General features: G+C 42.2%; 1 non-coding gene across 1 annotated transcript; it reads right to left on the bottom strand.

The window, feature by feature from the left end:
* Positions 1-443: 443 nt before the first annotated feature.
* Positions 444-550, bottom strand: LOC121156195. The gene has a single exon (XR_005883823.1). It is a non-coding gene; the product is annotated as a U6 spliceosomal RNA (small nuclear RNA).
* Between the last annotated feature and the right edge of the window lie 22,422 nt (positions 551-22,972).

The raw sequence follows: 22,972 nt of genomic DNA on the forward strand, positions 1-22,972 counted from the left end.
GGTGTTCTTCCCATTTGCCTTTGGTTTTGTTTGATGCTATTCCTCTTCTCTGTCAAGAGAACATCTTAAAATATCATTTGTAAGGCATGTTTGGAAGAGGCAAATTCTTTTAACTTTTCTTTACTATGTGTTGTTAATTTCTTTTTTCTCTCTGATGTTGATATTGTTTTGTGGTTTTTAATTTAAGGGGATGTATGTTAGCTGTGAAATGGAGACTGTCATATCTAGCAACATGTTTTCTAAATTCATGTCATTGTAAATTTCTATTTTTCTTTCTGTTGTTGATTTTGGATTATGACTTTTCATTTGAGGGGATGTAGTGTAGCTGTGAAATGGAGACTAACATCCAGATGTGAGGATCCAGTGTGGTATGCATTTCTGTTTCCAGACAAACATTTACTTATAATAAAACTGTTTACTATATCTTTTTTTTTACTGCAATAAAAAATATGGAATGCTTCACAAATTTGCATGTCATCCTTACACAAGGGCCATGCTAATCTTCTCTGTATCGTTCCAATTTTAGTATATGTGCTGCCAAAGTGAGCACTGTTTACTATATCTTCACAATAGGATGCTGGACTCTGTCATTGTCCATGCCCACAAAGATGAACATATAACTGAGTATGAAGAACTAAACTTTAGTAATGATATAGAGGAACTACGTTGGGGGGAATTGGAGCAGGGATGAGGGAAATACCAGGAGCCTATGTAACTGTATCATAAAATGAAAATAATAATAATAAGATGTAAAAAAAATTAAATTAAAAATAAATAAATTAACTAATTAAATAGACACATTTTGTTCCTCCTAAATCTGACAGATTTTTCTATGGGTCACTTTTCTATGGGTCATCAGAGTCTTTTTAAATTCATATTTATTTATTTATTTTTAATTTTGTCTAGTTTTTAACAAATTTAATGTAACTTGTAGATCCAATTCTAAGACACTTCCTTTCCTCTTCTTCCTTATCCTCCTCTCTCTCTCTGCATCTTTAATTTTTAAATTTTGAAATAGCATTTTAAGTTTATATTGCAGTAAAAAGACTTAATACATCATGGAACAAGAAGTTCAATAGATAAGCTTATCGTAGAGTACTTGGAAGGCAAACAGCTGTAAATAATAATTGAATGGACCGTTAAATCATAATTTCACACAACTTCAAGTAATCACAGATCATTAAAATTTTAGTAGCATGATATGCTTAACCACCATTTTGACAGACATAATGGAGTTTTACAAAACTTTATTTGCAGCAGTACTAACTCATCTATTTTTCCTTTTTCCTCCCCTGTTTCTCCTTCCATTTCTTTCCTTTCCTTCCTCTTTTCATTTTTTCTCTTTCTTTTCCCCTCATTCCTTCTTTCTTTCTTTCTTTCTTTTTCTTTCTTTCTTTCTTTCTTTCTTTCTTTCTTTCTTTCTTTCTTTCTTTCTCTTTCTTTTCCTTTCTTTTTTTCCTTCTTTCCTTCCTTCCTTTTTTTTTCTTTCTTCTTTCAATTTTTCAATTTTTCCGGATCCGTTTTACTGCAAATGGTAGAACTTCATCTGTATTGTTTTATTGTGCATATATATATATATAATATTTGCTATCAATTAATGGCAAAGAAGAGATGAACTTTCCAATTATAATTGCTGTTGTCTACATTTATCAGTTTTATTAATTTTTTTCTCACACTCAAATCACGGCTGTGCTGAGTGCAAATATATTTGGGACTATTATTTTTTCAATTGTTTCTTTTAGTAACTGTCCATAGTTGACATTTAAGACAATACACATTTTATATAGTTATTAATGTATTTGTTATAAAATCTTTCAGTTCTGCTATTACATATATTCCTGACCTTTCTACTTTAATTTTGTTGACCTCCTGAGGTTGCTTACATATTTCTTTTTTTTTTAAATATTTATTTTTATTATTTTTTCATTGGAAAGGCGGATATACAGAGAGGAGAGACAGAGGAAGATCTTCCGTCGGATGATTCATTCCCCAAGTGAGCGCAATGGTTCACTATGCCGATCCGAAGCCAGGAGCCTCTTCTGGGTCTCCCACGCGGGTGCAGGGTCCCAAAGCTTTGGGCCGTCCTCGACTGCTTTCCTGGGCCACAGGCAGGGAGCTGGAAGGGAAGCGGGGCTACCAGGATAGAACTGGCGCCCATATGGGATCCAGGGCGTGCAAGGCGAGGACCTTAACCACTTGCGCCACTGCGCCGGGCCCTGCTTACATATTTCTTAGAATACAATTTAAACTATCATTGATTTTTTCTGCTTTATCTCTGTGTTGCGTTTTAATTGCTTTTTAAAAGAACACACACACACACAAATCTCCTGATGTCAGCATTTAGGGGTTCAAGTGAAATATAGAAATTTACCTTACATTATAAGATCTTTTCTTGTTTAGATAGTCAGAATTAAACTTATTGAATTTTGATTAAAAAAAACTCACACATTGGCTTATAAAATTATTGGCATTTAGTAAAATGCAAGAAATGAAATCAAAATTTTGAAACAAAGCCTTCCTGGAAGATGTTAATGCCAACACACACAAGTTTGAAGACATATTTGTTTCAGCATTACTTATGAATTTTTAAATTTTATTTTTAAAGTGTTTATGATATAAAGAGAACAGATACCATGTATTTATTATCTACAATGTTTTTTTTTCCAGGAGTAAAATTTATTAGAAAAAAAAATCTGTGTCTGTGAATGTGTTTTCTTCATACACAGCAATAAGCACATCCTCCTGTATCTTCCTTAGTATTTTAGCTCCATGTTATATCTTAAATAACTTTATTGAGATAGAAATCACATATCATAGAGCTCATCCATGTAAAGTGTATGATTCTTTAAAAGCTTTTTTTATTAATCACCATCACCATGAACATTAGGACATTTTTGTCACCTCAAAAGAACCCTTAACCCCCTTTGTGGAAACTTGCCATTTTATCTTACACCCCAGTCTTTTTTTTTTTTTCTTCTTTTTTTTTATTATTATTTTTTATTTTAACAATCTTTACATATTTAATTGGGGTAAACAAAAAAGGTTCAAGGCCTAAAGGGGGACACAGAGGAAGAAACCCCACCCAGTTTCCCACCCACCCTAAGTCCCGGATGTGGGGCATGCTCCGAGACACTCGATCGAGCAGTTCCAATAGTTCACCATTCATGGGTTGCTGCCAGTCTCGCCACCCTAAGCACGTTGTGGTCATTGAAGAGTCCATCTATTGACACAGTCCCTTCTAAAGCCTCCATTTGCCCAGTTTTTTGCTGCCAACAGATAGCTGAGGTTGCTGCTTAACTTGCTTTGTCCATTCTTGGCTAGGACTCTGAGTCTGGTGTCTCGACTGGGGAGATCCCCAAAGAAATCTTGAGGTATTCCCAGTCCAGATTCCTGCGTGTTCTAGCAAGCATAGGGCTCAGCACAGTCCATTGCCCCTATCAGCCGGTGGTTGCAGTCGCTGGGTCAGTTCTGTCTCCACCCGTGTCCTCTTGTATTCCGGCCTAGTTCCACCCTGGACATACTTGGCCCTCGCACGCACCAGTAGGAGCTGCAGCCCAGTCAGGGCGGCCCACAGTAACCCCAATCAGGCCCACATCCTACCCTGTTTTGCCAATATGTATGGCATACTAGTCCAGTCTTTCCCAAATACCCTTCTGTTCATATACTTGCCAACGGGTGTTGCAACCTACTTCCATCCAACCGTCTCATCCAACCAGCCCTAACAGATGTTGTTGGGTGTCTGTCTAGCCACCCCAGCCCCTGACCTAGTTCCCATGCCCTCTTGTGGAAGGTGATGACCCAAGAGGGAAGAGCCCACTATTTCCCTCCCAGGTTGCTCCCATTCCAGTTGTACCCTCTCGAGTTGGCCCTGTGATTCAACTCGACATGTCTAACCCTTTGTATCAGCTTCCGCCAGCTGATGCTACGACCAAGCCCCAACAACCCTCACCTACTCTGATTGTAGCTTGCACCAATGGGAATAGTCAGCCCAGCCTGGCTTTTACCCAGTCTGGTCCACATGAGGTGCGCAGGTGCTGTGTCCCTGCCTGGTCTGGTCTACCCCCTACCCAGCTCACGCTCCTCAGTGTAAGTTGCTGTTCAGCTAGGGAACCACCCCTTATTCCCCTGTCAGCTCTGCCTCCTCTCTTCCTGGTTCTCACGTGTGCTGGTTGGGTGCTGCGGCTGCATCCGGCTCAGGCTACCACACCGTGGCATTCCAAACTGTGTGTTGCTCTTGTCACAACCGGACCTGATTCGACCCACACTCTGTTCTGGCGTTCAGATTTACCAGTGGATGACATGAACAGATTCAGCCTGGTCCGCCCCCGACCCATGCCAAATGCATGCCAGTGGGACACTTTCCACGACCTCTTGGCTGTTACCTTCCATGTTTCTTGCGCTGACCTGCAGGGTCTGTGTCCTGCCAGAGGAGTTGCCCGGGCTCCTCCATCAGAACCCCTCCATGTGCCAGGTTTCATGCATACCAGTGGGTCCATGTGCCAGTTCGCCTCCTGTCCTAGCAGGAACAGTGGCCTTTCCTAACTGGCCATCATCCCATTCTGGTTCTTGCTGTATGGTGTTTCAGCCCAGCCATGGTCGTCCACACCCCCATATAGCTCTTATATGGCTCAGTTGGGGTTGGGACCTAGCCTAGTCTGTCCCACATCTACCCTGGTACTCCAAAGTGCCAGAAAGTGTTGCGGTCTGGCCTGACCCGGTACGTCTTTTTCCAGTCCACACTTGTGCCAAGGGAGATGACGATTGTATCCAGACCCGACTGCATTATTTCTAAGGGATTAACATTGCTAATCCCTTAGAAATGCTTCCCCATCTCCATGCTTAGTTCTTCATTTGTTTTTATTTTAATTTTTCCACTTTATTTATTTATTTATTTCTGTATCTAGGGTAAGGGAAGAAATAAAGGGAGAAGCTCCACCCAGTCTCCCACCCATCCCAGGTCCCCAACCCAGAGCATGCTCCAAGGGTCTAGCTCAAGTGGTTTTGATCTTTCAACATTTCTGAATTGCTGCCAATCCTGCCATTCTAAGCATGATCAAATCTCTTGAGAATCCACTAGCTGACGTAGTTCATCTTAGAGTCTCCATTTTCTTAGATTTTCACTGCCAACACATGGCTGGGATAGATGATAAATTTGTTCTCTGTCCTCTGTTGTGGTAATGGGTATCCTCTGCAGGTTCCTATGGTATGCCATATCCTTCATGTGCATCTGGATATGCCGTCCACTGCTCTGTCTAAGTCGTTAAAAAGGCTCAGCTCTGACACATTCATTCCATGGTCAGACCAGAGAATCTGCACTTCTCTGTATGGTTGTGGTTCTGAGTCCAGTGATTCAGTTGGAGAATCTCCAAAGAAACCTCATCTGAAGTGATCCCAGAGTTGATTCTTGTGTGTGCTTCCCAATACAGGGTCCAACACAGTTCATTGCCCTATCAGCTTTTGCATATGCCAGTGGTTGCAATTGCTACATCAGTTCTGTTTCCAGCCTGTCTTCCACATGAACCAATGGGTGTTGCAGTCCAGTCTGATTCTGCCCAGCACATGCTTGGCCCTCACAGAAACCAGTGGGAGCTGCAGCCTAGTGGGGGCAACTCCCAATAGCCCCCACTAGGCCTGCCTCCCACCCTGGTTCTTGTGCTTGCCAGTATGTACGGCAGACTGGTCCAATCTGTTCCACACATCCCATTCAGCTCTCATGTCAGTAGGCATTGATGCCTAGCTCAACCCAGCCAGCCTGACTATCCAGCCCACACACATGTTGGTAGGTGCCATTCTGTCTAGCCACCTCTGCTCTAGTCCTGGTTTTCATGCTCTCCAGTGGGACTGATAACACAAGATGGAGGTGCCCACTATTTCCCTCCTGAGCCCACTTCCATTCCCAGAACATGAACTCTCCAGGTGGTTCTGCATTTTAACTGGACAGAATTAGCCCCCTTTGCCGGCACCTGCAGCTGATGCTGCGGCAAAGCCCAACCAACCCTTAACCACTCTGATTTATGCTTGCACCAGTAGGAACAATCAGCCAAGCCTGGCTTTTCCCCATTCTAGGTCACATGAAGCCCACCGGAGCTGTAGCCCTGCCTAGTCTGGTCTGCCCGAATCCAAACTCATGCTTTCCAGTGGGAGTGATAGTCCAGCAGGGGAACCTTCCACATTCCCCCTACAGCTTTGCTCCCTCCCTCCCTGGTTCTCAGGTATGCCAGTTGGGCACTGCAGCCCAGTGTGGCATGCCCCCCTTGAGTGGCATTTACCAGTGCAAGCTGTAGCTTCGCCCAGCCTGGCTCACCCACAATTCCAGCTGACACTGGTGAGGGTTACAGCCTAGCACAGCTCAGCACGCACCCAATCCCAGCTGTAATGTATACTGGTATGTGTTGCAACAAAACCTGGCCTGACTCACACTCTGTTCTGGTGCTCAGGTTCAGCAGAAGGTGTTGTGAACTGGGTCATCCTGGTCCACCCCTGACCTATGCCAAATGTATGCCAGTAGGTACCGTTCCCTGCCTGGTCTGGCCTGCTCCCTGTCATGGTAATTGTTCTCACCTGCAGGGACTGTGTCCTGCCAGAAAAGTTTCCCAAGCTCCTCCATCAGAGCCTCTCCCAATACTAGATCTCATGCATAGCAGTGGGTCCATGGGCCAGGCCTACTTAATCCACCTCCTGTCCTGGTAGGAACAATGGCCTTTACTAACTGGCCTTCAGCTCATTCCATTTCTTACTCTTGGACATTTCAGCCCACCCAAAGCTCATCTATACCCAGAAACAGCTCACATATGGCTCCCTAGGGGCAGAGACCTAGACTAACCCATCCTACATCAACCCTGGTCCTCCAGAGCACCAAATGGTGCTGGAGTCTAGCCTGGCTTGGTATGTCCAGTCCCAGTCCACACTTGTGCCAATGGAGACTGCAGCCATATTCAGACAAGAATGCAGCCCACACTCTGGACCCCACACTCATCAGTGGGAATCACAACCCAGGGGAACAAGCCTGCTCATGAACTAAGAGGACACCTTGTTTTTCTTTTAATTTTTACAAGAACATTTTGTTCAACACAATTTAAAATCACAGGCTTAAAGCTCTGCTGAATAAAGAATTCAAAGCAGGAAGACCACTGCTCCTCAGAAGTAGAGAAAAGCTCAGTAAACAAGAATCAAATCTTTAGATCTCAATTTTACTCACAAAGATTATATTGTTGATCTTTATTTATTAGCAACAAATCAAGAAAAAATGATGTTTGTCTCTCATTTGTGTGTGGGGGTGGGGCAGGGAGGTGTGTCTGGCTTATTTCACTAAGAAAATTAATAACTTCCAGGGTCCGGTGTCGTGGCCTACCCGCTAAAGTCCTCACCTTGAACACACCGAGATCCCATATGGGCGCCAGTTCTAATCCCAGCAGCTCCACTTCCCATCCAACTCCCTGCTTGTGGACTGGGAGAGCAATCAAGGATGGCCCAAAGCCTTGGGACCCTGCACCTGTGTGGGAGACCTGGAGGAAATTCCTGGCTTCTGGTTTCAGATTGGCACAGCACTGGCCATTGTGCTCTCTTGGGGAGTGAATCATTGGAGGAAGATCTTCCTCTCTGTCTCTCCTCCTCTCTGTGTATCTGACTTTGAAATAAAATAAATCTTTAAAAAAATAAATGATCTCTAGTAGCACTAATTTTATTGCAAAAACATAATTTCTTTTTTGGTGGGTTAAATAACATTCTGTCATGTGTTTGTGCACATTTTCTTTAGCCATTCATCAGTTTGTGACCTCTGGGTTCATTCCATTTCATTTCCTCACACTCCCAGGAGTACAATGGCTAGACTATATAATGCATCTACCTTTAGATTTCTGAGGAAACTCCAAGTGCCTCTTGTAAAGATTGTAGTATTTACATTGCCACCAAAAGTGTATTAGGGTACATTTCCACCACATTCTCACCAGCATTTGCTATTTCTGTGTTTTCAGATGATGGTTGTTCCAACTAGAGTGAAGTGAAACCTCATTGTGGATTTACATCAATTTTCTTGATTCTTAGTGATCCTGGGGATTTCTTTTAATGTGTATGTTGCCCATTTGTGTATAATCCTTTCATGAATACCTGTTAGTGTCCTTTGCACATTTCATCATTGATGATCTGTGTTGTTTATGTTAATGTTCTTGTACTATTTATGCATGTTCAATATTAATTTTTATGAGATGCATCACTTCTAAATGTTTTCTTCCATTCATTTCGTTGCCTCTTTGTTGATTGATTCTTTTGCTATTTGGAATCTTCTTAGTTTGATATAATGCCATTTAACTATTTTTGCTCTTATTTCCTGTATTTCCTATATTTGCTTCTTATTCTCTGCTGGGCTCTTATCCAAGGAATCTTAACCTATGTCAGTATCTTGCTGTGTTGATCTTGTTTTCTCCTAGTAATTTAATATTTTCAGGTCTTAAGTTTAGATACTTAATTCAGCATGAGATACCTTTTCTTAGGGTATAAGTGAGATTTTTCCCACACTTCTGCATACAAAGGTCCAGTTTTCTCAATAACATTTGTTAAACAGATTCTCCTTTCTCCACGGAGTGATTTTATTTCATTCATCAATTAATTTGCTCTAAACGTGTACTTATTTCCGAGGTTACTAAAGTGCCAAGCAACTGAGTACACTTCCAACAACCTGTTGGATAGGTCAGTGGGGCAAAGCTGTCTGCCCATCATCACGTTGGAACCATTTGAATGCAGCAAAAAGACTTTTTAACATTTTTCAAGGCAGGACTCTATAACACACGCACACACACACACACACACACACACACAAAGAACAGAATTGTTTTAAATTTATAAGGCTCACCGAGGATCATCACAGGATTGACAGAAAGGAATATTTTATTGTTACAAGCAATGGCCATGACATCAAATCAGTTTTACCAACTTGGGACATTTGGTTAGAGTCAAAATATGTATACACAGACAAAGTCACACACTGTTTTGGCTGTAGCCACCCAAAGTGGGCCCCATCCACATATAAAACCCAGAAACCTTGAACAAAATGCCTTCAGTGTCACTGAAGTCTTCACATTGTTTCACCATCATGGCACCTGCCAAGAAAATTGACTGGGCTGGAGCCCCAGCTACAAGTTGGAGTGTGATGACTCCTCTCTGCCAGCGTGTGAATCACATTGGCTTGTGTCTTCAGCTGCTGCTTGTTACCATGTCATCTCTGACTCCCGCTTGTTGAGAATCACTTGCTCTGTAATTCCTGCTTCAATTCTCATGTTCCAGCAGTTGTGGTTTCCCATATTTTTTCATACGACCATCCTCTTGTCTTGAGATCAAAGACTCAGGAGATTCCAGTGTGTGTACCCTTCTTACAAAATAGCAGTCAGAAGTTAGGCAAAGGTTCCCTAGCTGCTGACGATGTAAGGCAATAGCGGAAACCCAGATGTGTGTCTTTTTGGTGGTTACACTCAAATTACACACACACACACACACACACACACACACACGTTTTCAAGTTCCTCATAGAATCACCCAACCACGATACACCTTACAAGCCAAACAATTGTTTTCAGCAAGCTCCCCAAACACCCCCTCTCTTTCCACATACAAGTCATTAGGTGTCTTTACATAAAGCAGGGGCCTGGAACAAATCCAGCATAAAATACAGCTGGGGCTGGATAGCCATTTCCATGACCTTTTAAGTAACAGGACATCAGTTGCCCAAAAGATTCCCAGAGGAGAAAGGGGGCAAGCCGTTAAGGAAGAGACAATGTTCTCTTCATCTTCACAACTTCATCTTCTCAAGACTCGATCACTGCAGGCATTCACACATTACCAATAACACAGGCCATACCTTCCAGAAAGGTCCTTCTGGAAGCAGTAAACACAGGGTACAAGACAGTACAACCAAAAGCAAAGTTGTCATAACAACACAACTGCCTACATCATATTATGAGATACAACACAGAATGTTCCAAGCTGTCGTCTGAACAATGCAAGTGCCCACATCGTATTATGAGATACATTATAGAATATCCCAACCCTAGGTGAGTAAAAGAGCATTGGTGCGATACTGAGTGCCAATGTTCAGTAGCTAAGGCTGCATTTCAAGAATGGTCTTTGTAGAGTGGTCCCCTTCTTGGAGCTGTTCCAACAAGTTGATAGGGTAAGTCATCCATGGAAGGCTGTAAGCCTGCCTGCTCATTATATCCATCCAAAGGCAGCAAAAAACTTTTTGATAGTTTTCAAAGTGGGACTCTATAAAGCTCAGTAAAATGGGCAAAATTGATTTAAACTCTATAATGGTCACAGAGGATCATCCAAGAACTGATAAAAGGAGCACTTACAGTTTTACAAACTGTGGCCATGACAACAAATCTATGTTACCAATCCATGACATAGGGTTACAGTCAAAAGCACGAGTACACAGTGAAAGTTATACACTGTTTTGGCACTTGATTATACACTTGATTCCACCAAGATGGAATCCTATCAACCTGTAAACCCCACATGTCTCAAACGAGATTTATTTTATGTCACTGAAGTCTTCATATTGTCTTCATCACCATAGGATCTGGCCTGACAGTTGTGGGTATGATGACCCCTCCCTCAGGGTATGGATGGCATTGGTTTGTGTGTTCAGCTCCTGCTCTCTTCCTGCCAGTTGTGGTTGACATGCTGTGCATGTTCTGTCACTATTCTCAGGCTCAAGCAGCTGGATTTTCCCCCTTTATTTCAGAGGGCATCCCCTGGGCTATGCATGTTGGCACTCAGCATGTGCTAGACTGAGTCACTTCTCTCAAAATGGTGGTCAGAAAGGCATCAGAAATGTCTGCTAGCATCTGATTAAAGTAGCAACAGATATTTGTGTTTGTGTCTTGCTGGAAGTCTCTCTCTCTCTCTCTCACACACACACACACAGCTACTGGCAAGTTCCTCACAAATCACCATGCACTTTATGCCTTATGCACTAAAATCCTCTTTAGTTAGGTCCTCTACATGCCTCCTCCACCCCCTCCTTGTTCTATGAACAAGCAGAAACCTGTGTACCTTCAATACAATAGGGCCAATTTATCCATTACAAAATAGTGTTGGGCATAGCTAACCAACTATGTGGACTTGTGGCTTATAGTGCATTAGTTGCCACAGAGACTGATAGAGGAAGATGGTCGTGAGGCCACCCATAAAGGCATGGGCCTTGCTAGCCTCATTTTCCCAAAATCATCTTCTCAAAATTCTATCACTATAAGCATTTGCACATTAAAATTAATACATGCCTTGTTTTCCAGAAAGCTGCTATGGGAAGGCTACAAATAGGGTGTTATATCTTATATCCAAAAAAGGACAAAAGCCATCAAAATGATGCCATTTAAAGCATTAAATTATAACATACGATATGGAATACTCCTACACAAATTTGAGTCCAATATACTGAAATCCCTAGGTGAGTGAAGCATCATTTTATAACTAAATGCTGCTTTGTTGTTGTTGTTGTTGTTGTTCTTGGTCAACTTTCTTTGATAACCTTTACTCATATCAACTTGGCAACTCATTGCATTTATTACATATCGATATGTGGTTACCACTGCAAAACTCAGTCCACTAGGCTATTTGAAGCCAATAATTTGTATGCCTCCTACCCCCTAAATTCTATTTTACGTTTCTCAAGGCAATACTCTATATAGCTCTCTCTTATGGACATAATAGATGCTAAGTGGATCACAGACATAAGTTATCAACCCTTTTATACAATGTAGCATACATGTTATTATAAATATTGGCCACTATATTGAATCAGCTATTGTCAACCAACAATATAAAGTGATATTGCATTGTAGGTACAAGGATGAGTATACACAGATGAACTTTTTTTAAAATATATTTTGGATTTAGCTCCATGGAGAGGATTTCATATGCCCCTAAAGCCCATCGCTGGGTAGACTGAGTCCCAGAATAACATTCCATGCTTAAAAATGTCCTTACCACCAAAACACTCAACCATTAAAGCTGTTTGCCAGCCTTGGAGTACTGGTTGTAACACAGAGGACAGCAATTCATCACTTTTGGGACATGGATAACAGTGTGTTTCTGCCTCTCATTGGCTATGCTTTCTCTACTTCTTGCAGACTGAGTTGTTCTCTCTCTAGCACCTCTTGGTCTTCCTCTTGTTCCATCAGCTGTATCATTCTCAAGCTGTGTTATGACTAGAGTTTTAATCTTGTCGTCCCAACCCATTGCTTGTACTCATGTTGGCAATGGGGAATGCATTAGGCACAATCACTATGCCCACAAACAAGATTTAAAGGGATCACATAAGATATTCTCCTGTGAGTCCACAGTGCTAGTAACACACACACACAAACACACACACACAGATTTACATAAATCCACACATAGCTACACATCAACACAGAGATATATCCACCAGTAGCCCCACCCACTAATAGCAAAGCCCAACTAGACTCTCAGTTCCTTACATAAGTAATAAGTATTACAGACTACAGCGTGCCAAAGCCAACCCATTACATAATAACTGTTTGGGCAGGTGACCAAGAAGGTGGGCTTGACTACATGACAATGAATGCGAAACAGGCTCACAAATAAAGGGGCCAGAACCTTAACAGTTGATAATTTTTGATCTTCAGTTACTCAAGCTCATCTTCATAAGAGAGTTTGGTAAGTAGCAGGATAAAAATTCAAAGAACATAAATCATTGTCTTTATTATACACAAACAATTCTACAGTTGAGAAAGAATTTTTAGGATAAGTCTCATTCAACATAGTGGAAAAAAAAACCTTAATTAAATATCTTGGGACAAAACTGATCCAAAAATGAGAAAGATCTCTATGATACATGATGCAAATAACAGAGTATTAAAGAAAGGTTTAGAAGAAGTTATTAGAGGGTGAAGATATCTGTCATGCTAAATGATTGTTAGACACATTTTACCAAAATGATCATATCATCAATAGTAATCTACAGATTGTATGACCCCAAAATCCTTACATTCATCTCATAAATAGAAAAGATGATACAAAAATTTACATGAAAACATAACAGTTTCCAAATAACCAAAACATGTTTAAACAATACAAACAACGCTGGAGGAAACATAATGCCATCTTGTAAGATGTACTAGAAGGCAGTGGTAACCAAAACAGCATGGTATTGATACAAAAAGAGAGAAGATAAATCATAAAATAGAAACTCTTAAAATGATGCCACACATCTAAAGCCAAGTAATACTCAACAAAATAACTAAAAACAACCGAGGGAGAAACGGTAGTCTCTTCAACAAAAACTGTTGGGACAACGGGATATCAGTCTCTGTAAGTAAGACACTAGACTCCTATGTTTCACCTTATACAAAAATCAGCTCCAAATGGATCCAAATCTACACCTACAGTCAGGTGCCAACAAACTACTAGAAGAAAACATAGAGAACATCCTACAAAGGCTTTTTTTTAACAAGTCATCATATGCACAGGCAGTTAAAAAGAAAATAGACAAATAGGATCATATCTAACCAGCAAACTTCTTTACAACAAGGGAAATTGTCATTAAATTGAGGAGGCAACCAACAGAATGGGAGAAAATCTTTTCACTCTACAAAATAGAAAAGGGGCTAATAACCAAGATTTACAAAGAGTTTCAGAACATCAACAATAGCAAAACAAGTGACACTGTTAAGAAATGGGTAAAAGTGATGAACAGATATTTCTGCAAACATGAAATCCAAAGGGGTAATGGCCACATTAAAAAAATGCTCCAGTTCCCCAGGCATCAAGGAAATACAAATTAAAACCACAGGAAAGTCCCACACAACTCCAGTGATAATGACCTACATGAAGAAGTTGGCAAACAATTAATGCAATTATGTCAGGGGGAAAAGCACCCAGATTCAGTAATATCGGGAATGTAAACCAATACAACTTTGGAAATCACTATGGAGAGTACTCAGCAAGCTGATAATTGATCTCCCAAATTACTCAGCTTTCACATTTTTGCAAATATGTACAAAACAACCAACTACATTCAAGAGAACAATCTGCAATCCTGTATTTATAATAACACAATTCACATTGGAGAAGATATGGAATCAACCCAGGTGCCTGTCAACAGAGGAATGGATAAGGAGATTGTAGTACACCTATTTGATGGAATACTACTAAGCCACAGAGGAATGAAATTTTACCATTTGCCAAAAAGTAGTCTCAGATAAATACCACTATGCTCAGTGAAAGAAGCCAATGCAAAAGGACAAATACCATATATTCTGTCTTACATAAGAGAACTTCCTTGCAAAATACAGAATGAAAAGATAGGCAACAAGTATACATTTGTAATCTCATAAATGTACAGTGTAATGTAAATCAGAGTACTGGGAAGCAAAGAACTGAAATATTCATCTCTTCTCTGAAACAAAACAGACTCCCAATACAACTGCTAAATACACATTGATAACAAGACACTAGATTCTCTGCCATTGCTTATACCAACACTGTCATGGCACACATGGAGTACAGCAATAACTGAGCTAAGACTATACATGAAGAACTATGTAAGTGTAACATTCAGGGGTCAGTGGGGGGTGGAGGCTGGAGGGAGAAAATGGAGAGAAATGGGGTAAGCCCTATACTTACAGTGTGTAAAACAGAAAATAAGAATAAAATGGGGGGGAAAGTTTCCAAAAAAAAAAAATTGTCCCAGCTGGAACCTATTATGCTTAGTGAAACAAATCAGTCACAGAAGGACAAATATGTTCTCCCAGACACAAGACAATCAGTATACAACATGTATATAGACATATGTATATATACATATGTATAAGCAAATATATACAGTTACATAATAATATATTAAGCAAATATGTATTATTTATTAATATACATGAACTATACAAGAGAGACTAGCATAGCAGGATATAATGGTACTATGCAGTTCACATCACTTTCCACAATTAAAGGAGGGCTACCAATGAAACTTTTAATATTCCTCTAAAATATAACACTAGGTTTTCTATCTTGTTGCACATACCATTTAAACATGAGTAAGAAACTTGTAAGAAACTTGTACTAAGGGACTAAACTACTGTGATAATATAGGGGGACATGGTAGGAGGGGAAATTGGAGAGGAAGAAAAAGGAGGGGGAGGGATAAACCCTTATACCGAAAAAACAAATTGTAGAAAACAAATTTTCTGAAAATTGTGATAGTGGAAACACAGAAGAATGGGGTACTTTGATATAATCTTAGGTTAAATTTATTTTTATGATCTTAAATATGGAAGGTATAAATATCAATGCCATTGGCTAGTAAGCCTAGACATAAATGTATGTCAGCAAATTTAAAGACATCTTTATTTTATCCAAATTTGTATGTGTGAATTATGCAAAAATCAATCTGTAATCCAATTGAAATGCAGCTGCTCAGGGGTTCTTAATATGTAGACCCAATACAACATGGATGCAATACAACACATCTATAGATGGCAAGAATCACAAAAGAAGAAAAAGTAAGCAGGTCTGTAACAGCATGAAAAAAATCACTTTAATCTTTTACTACTATTAATCAATTAGAACTACTTCTCACTCCTCAGTGATTTAATTAACCACAATTCTTGTGAAAAACCTAATAAGAAAATTTAAACGGTCACATATTTACATCTCTGCTGGATTCTGCAAGTGAGAAGCTATAACTTGAAAATTCACATCACCAAACAACTTTAATCTCTCAAAAAGAATTGCATATTTGCTAATGTAAACACCACTACATCTCAGTTTCAAAGTTTTCCACTAGCACTCTATTAGAAAGGTACTTTTTTGGTATTATTATGATTCTTTTTTTAATTTTTATTTTAGATGTTTATATAGTTTGATCAAGGTGGGAAGGATCGAGGGTTAGGGGAAAGTGGGTGTGATAATTGTTTTCAATTTTTCTATTTCTACCTCCTATTTCCCTCCTATTTCTGGAAGAAGAGACAAGGGAAAAAGTCACATCCAGCCTCCCAAGAGCCCCAGGACTCAGGGATGTGGAAGACTCATCTGATACCAAGCCAGGGTCCCAATGTGGCGCATGTTCCAAGGTTCTAACTAGGTGATTTTGATAATTCTAAAATGCACGGATAAGGAAACACCTCTAATACACATTGGCAGATAGTTCATCTTACTGCCTCCATCTGCCCAGATAATTCTGTCATCACTTGGTTGGGACAGTTGTCCAATTGGTTCCACCCTCCTTTCTCTGGTATGGTACCAGATATGTCCACTTCAGGTCCTAGTGGGTTACCATATTCTCCATGTGCATCAAGGTCTGCCTTCCATTGCTCTGTCTTTTAAACTGAGGATAATTATTTCTCACAGTTGGGCCTAAGGACCTGGGCCAGGTGTTCCAGGCCCCATTGGACACCCCTGCCTCCAGGACCCATGGACTTGACACACACAGGACGGCCAAGGATCAAGGCTAGGTGACCAGGGTTCCACCAAATGCCCCATCCCTGGGACTCATAGTCAAGGCACCCACAATGTAGTCAGGTCCAAGGACCTAATTCAGTCACAGCACCACAACTATAGCCTGCCCAATGAAATGGGAGAGGACTCAGATAACTGCTGGATGATGTTTAAGTTCTCTACATATACCAGAGGCTAATTCTCATTCAGAACACTAATCCAACCCACAGTCTCCTTGTAAAGAGACTAGGATAAGATTCTCAGAATCTTCTCTCCCAGCAACCAGTACCGGAATGAACCACCTTAGGGAGTAGGAACTGCAGTAGGATTCCTGGTGGATGTGACCCAGTTCAACATACCAGTCCTGGGTACCACCTGACCACCAAAAGGACCATCTCCTTGCAGCAACAAAGTGTTTTATGCAGCTGACGCCACAACAAGGGCACAGGGGACAGTGTCCAACTGGACTCTCAGCAGCTTCTAGGATGTCCCTGAGCTCCCAACTACAGAGCCCGTTCACAAAGAGCAGACTGGTGGATGCCAGCAGGGGTTGATTGCCCCATGGAAGAACCACACTGCTTGAAGACTATACTGCTATTCCTGGCTGGCTTGCCATGTTGTTCCCAGTCACAGCTAGGCCCTGGCTGCTCCCAGCTGAACAGCCAATTCACCAGAGATAACAGCTGACACAAGCAGACACTTGTGTTTATTTTAAAAAGCCAACATTTATCTGCCAAGGAAGCAACAGACCGCTTTGGTTCCAAACGTGGTCGTTCCCAAGCAGGCTGGCTTCTTAGAGAAAACTGTTTTTCCCCCCAGCTCTCTTCCTGGGGATCTGGCTGTCCAGTGGTGAGCAAACAAGATCTCAATGTGATGTGTAATTCTCAGGTACTCTGATATAACTTGTAGAATTCCAAACAGTGGCTTAACTCCTGGGCCAAATGTCTGCCGCTGTTGTTAGCAACTTTTGAAAGTGTTATTGATTTTTCTCGCTGCCCTCCAAGAGCAACTCTCTCATCTGAAAGATATTTTCAATTATTCTAGGCAGTTCTTTTACCTTCAGGAAAATACTTGGAGGTCACAGGACTTCAGGAAGCCCCGTAGGAACCTTCCCACTTGTTTTGGGAAGCCGAGGTGGACAGCTAACCCAGGTCAGTATTAGCTGCCCTACTTGCTGAAGTAACCTGATGAAATGATTGGTGGCCCCAGGAATGCCAGAGGCTATGCCACAGGAACCATCACAGCAGGGATTGGAAGCATATTTGGCTCACAATAAGCTCTAGGGCTAGCTTTGTCTCTTAATATGGCAAAGAAGTTATTTAAAACCCTGACATGAATATGAGCTCATGACACGCAGGTCCTTCCATCATCATTTCCAATAAATCTGTTTTACATTTTTGATGCTTCACAAATTCTCACATTTAAAATTCGCACAAGAATGATACAAGCGGTATGATTAAGATCCCAAACAATTCCCCTGAGACCCTAAGTCCCCCTCAGCACATGGTGATCTAGGGCTGTTAAAGATTGGTTTCTGTTCTCCAGCTCCTTCCCATGGGACACCAGTTTCCCCAGGGTAAGACCTTTAAGTTTCTCAGGGAACTCAAAACTTCCCCAGATCAGGGCATTTGGGCTTGGGGTCTTTCCTGTCCTCTCTGGAGTCACACCGCGTACGACGTGGGAAATAAATATACTAAATAAACTGTATTTCAGAGGAAGGATTCCAGTCAGCGTCAGTCCATCTGTAAATCATCATTCATTTCGGGCAAGTGTCATTTCTCAGGAATAAGTCCGGGTTTTCCTCTCCAATCACTTAGAGGAGAGGTGACGGGACCCCCTCCCCCATCTATGCTCAGGTGTGGCCCCCAACGGTCACACAGCACAGCTCCACCCGCCTCTCCCAGCCTGGCCCTGCTGACCTGCAGGAAGGAGCAGGCTGTGGCCGGGGACCCAGGGGAGCAGGGGGACTGACCTGAGGAGTGTCCTTCTCCCGGGGTGGCCTGCAGAGGGAACGTCCAGCGGGTTCAGGCAGCAGGTAGGGTTGGGTCCCCACAGCGCGGGCCACGCCCCAGAGAGATGGCCCGGCCTCACAGAGCTGGCCCTGTGCCCACATAGATGGCCCCGCCCACACAGAGATGGCCCCGCCCACAGCACCGGCCCCGCCCCACAGCGGGGACTCCGCCCCCACAATGCTGACATCTCCTCTCACCACAGACTCCGCCCACAGCGCCGGCCCCCACCTTGCAGATTCTGCCCCCATAGGGCTGACTCTGCTCCACCTTGTAGACCCTGCCCCTAGGCCGGCCCTGTTCTCTTGCACCTCACCCACCCCCCGGAGGTAAAGCCCCCCTGTGTTGTCCTGAGAGTGGCGGCGATGGGCGGAGCCGCGTGGGCAGCAGCCAATCCTCGTGGAGAGCGACCCTTGGGGCTTGTGACGCAGGGAGGCCTTGTGATGGAGGGAGTGCAGGCACACACAAAGGGAAGTGTGAGCCTGAGTGGTGTACTCACTGGTGAGCAAGCACGCCTGCTGGGTCAGGTAGGAAGTTACGTTCCTATCTTAGCTATGTTTTCCAGGGGCTTTTTAAGGTATCCTGATGAACACAAAACAGGTGTTGATTGCCAGGGCTAGAGAAGGATGGCACTGATCTGGTGCCCATGTCATAGGCCTCTTAGGTGTGTTTAGGAACAGGTGTTGCTCTGGTTTTTCCTTGAGGAGGGCATGCGTGCTGGGACTGGCGATACTTTCTGTTTTATCATGTAATTATAATGGGTTCACCTGTTAGACTAGAACTCAAGGGATGAACTGAGAGGGTTTACATTGTTGAGGAAGAGAGAAAGGAAATGAGACAGAGTTGCCTGAGCTCTTAGATGGCCTGTCAGGGAAATAGGATTTACTCTAAGCACATTCACATAGCTAAATACAATTTTCACCAAGATTTTCAAGGTGTGAATTTAGAATGAGTTACCAATGGCAATAATTGACGTGTACAATAAATGATTTACTTTGTGTTACCTAATTTCTATTCCTTTGATTGGAATATGATGTATTGCTACTTTGTGTTCTAACACACATGCTAACTTAGTTTTAAAAAAGGGATGGCGTGAAAAACATTTTAAAAAGATTTATTTTTATTTTAATTCTAAGTGAGATATACAGTGAGGAGGAGACAGGGAAGAAGATCTTCTGTCCAATGATTAACCCCCAAGTGAACGCAAAAGCTGGAGCTGAGCTGAACTGTACCCAGGAGCCAGGAGACACTTCCTGGTCTCCCACGTGAGTAAAGAGTCCCATGGCTTTGGGCTGTGCCCTGGACTGCTTTCCCAGGCCACAAGCAGGGCGCTGGATTGGAACTGGGGCTGCCAGAATTAGAACTGGTGCCCATATGGGATCCTGGGGCACATTCAAAATAAGGACTTTAGCCGCTAGGCCCCCCTCGCAGGGCCTGTGAAAAACTTTTTTGAGTTTGAATGAGAAATGTTGTGTTTTAAATGAAAAAAAAATACAGCAAAAATACCATGTGCTCAAAAAGGAAGACTTATAGATAGACTTGTCTATAACGTAGTGTCTTTAATAAATGAATGTTGTCATCCTTCATGAATTATTTATAATACAGTTAATGGCTGGCATAACATATGCTATTCTATGTGATAATATGGCTAAGTCTTCAAGAAGTGTACTTGCAAAAATTGTTCAAAGTTTTGTGTTTGAAAAAGAAAAAGGCTGACTAACTTTGAAAAGGATCATCGGTTTCTGGCTCATAAAAATGTAATGATATCTCATTCATCTACCGTTAATGTTCATGCCTTCTCTGATAGTGTTTAGGCTCAGAAAGGTAAGCTGATAGTAAGTTATGGAGCCACGAGTGAACACCTACAACAGTGCTTTTAAGTCCCTCAAAATTCTTGTGAAATTCATTGGGGTCCCCTTCTCCCCCACCAACCCCTGTGGACATCCCAAAGCCTGCCTTTGATGCTTCTTCACAGATTTGTCTTTGGATCTTGTACACTGTGCTGTTCATAATGTCCATTGTTACACAGGACTTTTTTTGGGGGGGAAGGTGAACTTGCATAACTCCAAGGTACAGTTTTCAATCTGTCTTTGTGATCATGCAGGAAAATATGTTTCGATAGCAGGCTTTTTTCTAAGTCAGATGTGACATATAAGGCAACATTAAGATAGAGATCTGGGTAAGCACTGTCTCCATAATGACAAGGAAAGAATGCTTAAGTGCATAGGATTCTAGATTATTCATCTTGGCTATAGAGTAAGTGCATTTGCAAGTTCAGTGGAAGATATCCCACTTTGTCATATTTAGTAAGGATAGACTATTAGTGTCAAACATAGCTCATCTTTGTGATTCTCTATCCAATGAATCCCTACCTCTGTTTTTCAATTAGTGGATTTAATATTGTGGCAATTGGACATGTAGAAAAATGTCTAACAAATTTAATAAATAAGCACTTATTAAGCCCAAGCGAAACATTCAGGAATGTGTAAAAATACGTTTGCCTGATTCTTGGCTCAGCTGAACATCAGTAAATTTTTTTTAAAGATTTACTTATTTGTGTTACAAAGTCAGATATACAGAGAGGAGGAGAGACAGGAACATCTTCCATCTGATGATTCACTCCCCAAGTGAGCGCAATGGCCACTGCTGTGCGGATCCAAAGCTGGGAACCAGAAACCTCTTTCTGGGTCTCCCACAGGGGTGCAGGGTCCCAAAGCTTTGGGCCGTTCTTGACTGCTTCCCCTGGCCACAAGAAGAGAGCTGGATGGGAAGTGGAGCTGCCGGGATTAGAATTGGCACCCATATGGGATACCGGCGCTTTCAAGGCATGGACTTTAGCCACTAGGCCACGCTGCCAGGCTCCATCAGTATAAATTATGTGTAAATCATAAGATGCAAAATGTGATCATTGAACAAAAGTATTGGTACATGGGCAGGAGTTTGCTGTAGTGTTGACTTTGATATACATACTCAGAGTGACGGGTATGAATGCGTGCTTGTTCTGCATTCCAGCTGCCTGATGCTGCAGACTTTGGGAGGCAGCAGGTGGTTGCTTAAACATCTGCATCCCTGCCTCCCATGTGTAAGACCCACAATGAAGTCTTTTGCCCCTGCTGTTGTGTCCTGGTCCAGCTGTCCTTGTGCAGGCATTCAGGAAGTGAGCTGGCAGGTGAGATCAGTTGCACATTCTCTCTCTCTCTCTGTTTCTCCTCTTCCCTTGTTTTTATTTATTTATTTTTTTTTTTTTGTTTAAAGAAAAAAAAAGTGAAAATACATCAGCTTAAATACCCCACGCATGTGTATCTCGAAGGAAGGCTAGCAAATGCTGCTTGGTAGGAAGCCAGGCAAGTAGCTGTGGCTTTGTTGTGTTGTCACCTCCTGTACAGACAAGCTGTGTATAATGGTGCTCTTGGGATATGCAACTTGACTCTTAAACTATGTGCTGGGAAATGATTGGAAAAGGTAAGCTCACAGAAAAAGGTGGTTGGTTTAAAAATCACTTGGGGGCACCTGGTGGGGTGGCGCAAGTGGTTAAAGGTCCTCGCTTTGCATGCCCGGGATCCCATATGGGCACCGGTTCTAATCCCGGCAGCCCCGCTTCCCTTCCAGCTCCCTGCCTGTGGCCTGGGAAAGCAGTCGAGGACGGCCCAAAGCTTTGGGAACCTGCACCCGCGTGGGAGATCCTGAAGAGGCTCCTGGCTTCGGATCGGCATAGTATCGGCCCGCTGCGCTCACTTGGGGAGTGAATCATCGGACAGAAGATCTTCCTCTCTGTCTCTCCTCTCTGTATATCCACCTTTCCAATGAAAAAATAATAAAAATAAATCTTTAAAAAAAATTTAAAAAAAATCCCTTGGGGAAAAATTTGCTTTCATTGGTAATCAGCATGTTGCCATTTCTGTAACAATGAGGAAACCCTGTTTGTAAGATTTGAGAAGAAAGAAATATGCATACCTCTATGTGTGGATATGTGTGTATGCCAGAGGATTTCAAAATGTTCATTTGAAAACACAATTAGCAGGTAAATTTAGGGATAGACATGTGGTCTAGAAGTGAGCCGCCCTTTGGTTTGCCTGCATCCCAAGTGATGCCACCCTTTGGTTTGCCTGCCTCCCAAGTGACAGTGTCTGGGTTTACACACAGCTGTGGCTCCTGAGTTTGAATTTCCTATTAATAGGGTCCCCAGAAGACAGCACGTGATGATGGTTACAGCCCTGCTATCCACATGGGAGACCTGGGTGAAGTTCCTCATTCCTACTTTAACCCATGTCTTCTCCCCGCATCTCACCCCAGCATCCTTGTGGGCATCTGGGGAATAAAGTAGTGGATGGCAGAAGTTCATGTCTCTGTTTTCCTCCTTCCTTTGCTCCCTCCATATTGATGAAATAAAAATCTTAAGCACTCTTAAAAAAACTAAAGAAAAAGAGAGAAGGAGATAAAGATCCTCCTTCTGCTAGTTTACTCCCCAAGTGGCTGGAGCTAAGCTGATCGAAGCTGGGAGTCAGGGGTTTCTTCCA

Source organism: Ochotona curzoniae, unplaced genomic scaffold (genome assembly GCF_017591425.1).
Source record: "Ochotona curzoniae isolate NIBS_2020 unplaced genomic scaffold, NIBS_Ocur_1.0 contig_3302, whole genome shotgun sequence".
Taxonomy (NCBI): Eukaryota; Metazoa; Chordata; class Mammalia; order Lagomorpha; family Ochotonidae; genus Ochotona; species Ochotona curzoniae.